Raw genomic sequence first — 6629 nt, forward strand, 5'->3', positions numbered from 1 at the left:
GCTACAACTCCCATCATCCCTAGCTAACAGGGCCAGTGGTCAGGGATGATGGGAGTTGTAGTCCCAAAACATCTGCAGGGCCAAGTCTGCCTATGCCTGAATTAATTTATTTTAAGGAAATGTGCACAAAGCTTTTTTAACAGGAAGACCTTCCCTAAAAAATAAAATAAAACCAGCACATATGCCCATCTCAGGCCCTCGGTAGCCAGGGCTCCCACCTTTGTGTGTTTCAATTAAAGCTCAGAGAAGACCTTCTGAGAGGACTCTTCCTATAGGTCTTGTTCAGATCAGGAAGTGCAGGCAGCTAGGGAGGCTGCAGAGTTCAAACCACCCATGGTCACCTTGCAATGTTAAAATAAGCTCAACCCTGTCCCCATCAAAAGTTGAAAGAAATTCAAAAGCTCGCCGAGAATGACAAAGCCAAATGGAAGCCTCTTTCTCAAAGGAATGAATATTTTCGGAAATAGGAGAACAGGATTCAGCTCAGCACTGTTATACAGTGTTATACAGAGGATACTCTGGCATAGCATTTTTTCCCCCGTACTATAGCAGTAATAAAAGAAATAGCCACGCTATACATGCAGCGATTCCCAAGAGGAGGCCTTATTAATTTCACACTAAGCAAAAAGTGCTATTTGAATCTTGTTTATTATATATACCACAGCGGTTATGTTACACTGCGGGCTGGGCTCCAAAATTGTTCAACTGCCGCTCCTGTCCTTTTCCAGCAAGATGCTGAAAGAGGAAGGGTGGGGGGAAATATCTCCCAGATATTGTTAACTCCCAGATCTTGCCATCTCCAGACAGCATGGCCAATGGTTAGAGATGATCGGAGCTTTGATTCAACAACATTCGGAGGGCAACATGTTGGCTTCTCCTGAGAACGTAACCAGAAAAGGGAAAGATAGCAGCAGGGGTGTTTTTAGAGACAAAGATAAGCAAACTATGGCTGTAATCTTATACAGTGGTACCTCAGGTTACAGACGCTTCAGGTTACAGACACTTCAGGTTCCAGACTCCCCTAACCAAGAAATAGTACCTCGGGTTAAGAACTTTGCTTCAGGATGAGAACAGAAATCTCATGGCAGCAGCGGGAGGCTCCATTAGGTAAAGTGGTACCTCAGGTTAAGAACAGTTCAGGTTAAGAATGGACCTCCAGAACGAATTAAGTTCTTAACCCGAGGTACCACTGTACTTACCTACCATTAAATTCAGTGGGATTTATGTCTGAGTAAATGTGATTATGCCATGAGTCTTTTCATAACACAGCCTTGGACATTTCCCCCATAATTAAAGCGTAAACTCAAAGGAGAAAAGCTTTCAGGTAGTTGATTTTATAAGTATATTTAGGGGAAGGCCCAGGAGGCCAGAGGCCCAGGTCCCTTCTGCTGGGACCCATATCTCCTATTCTACCATGGCCCCCTCAGCTTTGTCAGGATCTGGCATGATTTGACAGCCTGAAATGCAAACAGGAGGAGCAGATGAGGGACTGGAAGGTGGGCACCCAGGGATGAAGCAGGGAGGGCGTCCCTTTGTAACTCTAAAAGTCAGAGAGGAGGAACCAGATATAGAAGATCTCTCCCTTGCCCCTTCTGTGGAGTGCAGAACGTCACCAGGAGGGGACTTGAACCAGCCAGAAGAAGAAGAAGAAGAAGAGGAGGAGGAGGAGGAGTTTGGATTTGATATCCCGCATTATCACTACCCTAAGGTGTCTCAAAGCGGCTAACGTTCTTTCCCTTCCTCCCCCACAACAAACACTCTGTGAGGTGAGTGAGGCTGAGAGACTTCAAAGAAGTGTGACTAGCCCATGGTCACCCAGCAGCTGCATGTGGAGAAGCGAGGAAGCGAACCCGGTTCACCAGATTACGAATCCAACGCTCTTAACCACTACACCACACTGGCTCTCTGGAGTAGAATCTGGAGGCACAGTGGGGGCAGCTCCCCCCCTTTCCCTGTTGCTGCAGGGGGGTGGGGTGGATGAGGGCCACAAGTTGTTGTAGCCATGCTGCCACCATGCTTGGCTCCATCCCCTGGCTCACGCACATGATGTCAGGACATTGTCTTGGGCCCCTGCAATGTTTTCGAGAAGTTGGTGTCAGTTCTCATTTCTTAGTACAGAAAGTATGGATCTGATGTGTAGAGATCCTTCCTATTCTGTTTAATACAAGAAGGTTCTCTGTGTGAAAGAAGGTTTCTGTTTGGGTTATTTCTCTGGGAAGCTGACTACAGCTGGTTTAAACTGGTTCTGTTATCTTTCTGCCAAGGTTGTGCTGACTATAATAGTAAGACCAGGAGGTCTCACTTGCTTTCTCTTTTCTGTCTCCTTTGTTCTGGTGTTCTGTTTCTGCATGCTGTAGTGTCAAGTTTTAGACCAGGCTTCCTCAACCTCAGCCCTCCAGATGTTTTTGGCCTACAACTCCCATGATCCTTATCTAGCAGGACCAGTGGTCAGGGATGATGGGGATTGTAGTCTCAAAACATCTGGAGAGCCGAGGTTGAGGAAGCCTGTTTTAGACTTATTATACGTTTTTTAAGTTTTATGGTAAGTGCTGCAACTGGATTTCTTATGGACAGTGCAAATCCTGAATGTATTGGATTTGTGACCATTTGTGCTCTTTTGCCTTCAGCACCAGTAAAAGCTCTGCTGGATGAAGTACAATTGCTTCTGGTCTATTTAAGTATTTTCCTGCTCCCTGTTCATGGGTGTCAATTGGTGCCTCTGCCCTGCAGGTACCCTCCCAAATTTGTTCTGGGGATTCCCCCAGCCCTTGCATGCAAGTGATGAAACCACATGGGTGAGGTTGATGCTTTCCGCGGAAATGGGCACCATTACAATCACAAATAAAGTCCCATTACTTGAATTCTAATTTTCTACATTGCTAAAAGTAATTTTATCAGATTCTCTTACTATTTCTTCATGTTCAGAACAGAACTCCTTACGGCGATCCCAGCACTGCTGCCCTAACACCTGGAATGTTATTTCAGACATTCAACTCCTTCATGTAAAATTCCCAATATTACAGGAATCCACTGAAAGGCAGGAGAAGAAAGAGAAAAGTTTCCAAAACATGTTGGAGGCGAAGTATCACATTCAACCACGAAAGCAACTCTTTGAGCCCTGAGGATTTGCTTGCATTTAATTTGCAACTCATCTTCGTTTTATTTTTATTTCTTAAGATGCAGATAGCTTTCAAATCTCTACGGCACACAATGATCCAAAATGAAAACAGATAGGATACCAGAAAGGTCACAGAGACAGAAAATTCAATAGAATATTATTATTATTTTTAAAGGGGGGGGGATCCATATTTTTCAACTGATGGGAGAAAACTCTTTCCCAGGGGAAGGAGAGACACCTTCCAAGCCTTGGCAGCATCCCAGGCCCAGAAGAGTTACCTAGGATGATTATTCTAAAGCTCCTGTGCTTACTTAGATAAGCAGAGTTGTTTGCGGCATGCCAGGAGAACAATTATGATCACCTGGAAGAATTTTTCTGCTTTCACGTCCCCAACCACAACAGCAAAGAGACAGCGTTTTAAAGAATTCCTGCCTATAGAGATAAGGAAATGATTATAACATTTCAAACTAATGGGCCAGCCTTACCCATTAAGCAGAGTGAGGTGGCTGTGTCAAGCAACAGAGGCTGGTGGGATTGGGGGGGGGTTACAATGACAAAGTATTGGAGAACAAAGCAGTTTATGTCATGCCATCTGCCCTGCTGTCCTCAGATGCAGCAGGTGACAAACCAATGTTGCTCAATTGCCAGTCGTATTGTAGCACCCTGCTTGTGGTTAACGCTTAGCTGGAATGAAATATTCAACGCAGCAATAGAGAAATTAAAATAATAATTTATTTGTCAGACAAATAAATGAGAGGCACAGTGGTATATGGTTACCAAGCTCTGGCCTGGCCTCCTGCCATTATGGCCAGCACTTATATTCCCTTAATCCAGCCCCCTTTGCTCCTCCTTTGGTTGCCTCTGTCCAATCAGCCTGGTTGGATTTCCTATTGGCTGATTGCTATAACCAATCCTAAAAGATACACCCATATCCTCCTGTCCTTATATGGAACACAAAGAGCTATATATTGTTACATCTATAAATGACAAATAAGTAGTAATATATCTTACATGTGTCTCAACAAGGAATCTTAATTACCAGCTCACCTCTTGCCCTCCTTGCCCTATTGCCTTCTAAAACAAATGGTTAATCTTAAATTTTTATCTTAAACATATGTCAAGGATCTTGAGTTTCACATCAACATTGAAAGATCTCCTTCATTTGAAGGTTTCTAAACAAATGCCTGACAGCTATATATCAGGACTGCTTGGATGGCGTCTTCCTGTCTGGCAGGGGGGCTAGACTGGTGGCTGACTTAATTTCAGGATAAATACAACTCTTACAATTATATGAAATAAGAATTTAGCATTTGTTAAATCCTTTGCATAATTACATTTAAGCAAATATATTTAATACATAACATAGGTAGCCTTTTAAAAGGAATAAGGCCTTTGTAAAGTAGAAAAGGAACTCAGTAAAAAGGAACACAGTAAAAAACCGCTTTAAAAGAAGCCTCTTCAGTTTACACGCCCCCCCTTCAGCCAGCTGCTTTTCCCATTAGCTCTTCCCAACATTTATTGCCCTCTAACTTTCTCAGTTTAAGAAAGAAACAGCTTTAAAAAGAGACTTCCCAAAAATGCTCTCTTTCTGCCAGCTAAATGCTTCTCCATTTGGTCTTTAACCTTAGAAAGAAGATCTGGCTCATTTTACTGGGAGGCACATTGGTATTATTTTACTGTTTACCCACTATTAATTATGTAGGGTCTGTGTAGCCTTGCTCTTCAGCCTGTAATGCCAGCTTTTACGACTTTGAGAATTGTTTTCTGCTATAAATCAAGGGGGCCCTTGTCTAGGAGGAAGACATTGCCTGTGTTCTTTAAACAGCTAGTCTTCCTGCCTGGCATGAAACATTTGAAAATCTAAGCCCATTTAATTTAGGAACCTGATCAAGATATAAGCCAATATAAGCCTTGATTAAAAATGCAGTCTATATTCAGATGCCACATTCCCCCCTTTCAAGCTCAAGGACCTTCATCCCAAGTGTCCTTGATAGCTTGACCTTCATCATATTCCTGAGGTAAAGCTCTGTATAGGGCCATGATATGAGGTAGAGTTTCATTCGAAATCATCTTGCTAATTGTACTTCTAAAACATGAAATGATACATGGCATCATACATAAAACCATTACCACTACTGTCAAGAAAAACAAGCAAGACAATAGTATCCCTTTGAGTCCTGTGACATTAGGTAACCAATTGGTGAGCCATCCCATATCCCATCCTTCCCATGTTTGTACTGGGACATGTGCTATATTCTCCATCTTTGTGGCCAACACACGGATTGCCTCACCATTATCTGAAATGTTAAAGCAACAGGCATTCCCTGTCAAGTTCAAGACTCCACATAGGCCTCCCTGCTTGGCAAGTACATAATCCATTCCCATTTTCAGCTGCAAAATGGCGGCTCTACTTTCATCCAACTGTTGTGCAATAAGTCTCAAACTCTGGGCCGTTGCATTGGTTACAAGTTCCACTACTGCTTGCAATCGAATTATTCTGTTTAGATTATAAATAGGATCCCGTGCCCCTTGTATGAGCTCACCAGGATTCCAGGAGGCGGGATCATAATAGGCTATAATGCGCTCTGGTGGCCAATCATCAGTATCGCTCCAACTTTGGGTACTTCCTCCTGCTATATGAGAAATATCAGCGTTTCTTCGTGTACGCTTGGCCAAATTAGTGGGCATAATACCCATCCCAGGAAACAAGTCCCACTCCATTTGGAGGGGAGTTTCTTGTATGCCCATTCTCCACATATCCACCACAACCATCGGGTCTGAGGTTTTTGGTACGTGGAGTACAGAAGGCGAAATATCAAAAGAGGTAGAGAGTTCACAGTGCAGTATGTTAGATTGCCTTTTTCTGTCACAGTTATGTTCCATACCACTTTCCATGCATGAATAAAAGGAGGTGCACAGGGCAAGGTATTCCGAGTTCGATAGGTAGTACCGTGTGCCCAGGTATGACTATTCTTAATATAATCCCAAGTATAGTGACAATGAGAAGAGCCTATCATGGTAGAATCAGCTGCATCTGATGATTTATGTACACAGAATTCCCCTTGTACAGGTATAACTCGTAATGGTTTAGTTGAGTTCCACCCGGGGAAATTCTGTATTTCTGTTTGGTGTGGCATTTCGCTTACCATACCAATGGCATCTAATGGTATCGGTAATAAGGGCATACCTCCCTCTGAATCATCTGGCCCAAGAGAGCAAACAAGGCAATTGGTCCTATTTGCAACATTGGCTACCATTTCAGCTAAACCTACCCACATATTGTGGTCATGGCGGAATCCATATTTAGCAAATTTGGTCAGATTCAAGGACCCTTCCCCTTCCCAAGGGATCAGGATTAATAATAAAATCATGTTGATGTCTAGCATATGCATTCCTTCCACAAAAGATTACCTTATTGTGATAGCAAATAAATATTAGTCCCAATATAATTCCCCCAGTGACAGAAATGGGGAACCACCAAGACCAAAACATATATCCCGAGGATCCCCAA

The 6629-nt window shown here is 43.1% G+C and overlaps 1 long non-coding RNA gene across 1 annotated transcript; it reads right to left on the reverse strand.

Moving 5' to 3' along the window:
• Positions 1-629: 629 nt before the first annotated feature.
• Positions 630-3512, reverse strand: LOC308597915. The gene is made up of 3 exons (XR_014013282.1): positions 3430-3512; positions 2909-3030; positions 630-877 (listed from the first exon to the last, which is right to left on the reverse strand). It is a non-coding gene; the product is annotated as an uncharacterized lncRNA (long non-coding RNA).
• Positions 3513-6629: the final 3117 nt, after the last annotated feature.

The sequence above is a fragment of the Podarcis bocagei genome (assembly GCF_964188305.1).
Source record: "Podarcis bocagei genome assembly, chromosome: 11".
Classification (NCBI taxonomy): Eukaryota; Metazoa; Chordata; class Lepidosauria; order Squamata; family Lacertidae; genus Podarcis; species Podarcis bocagei.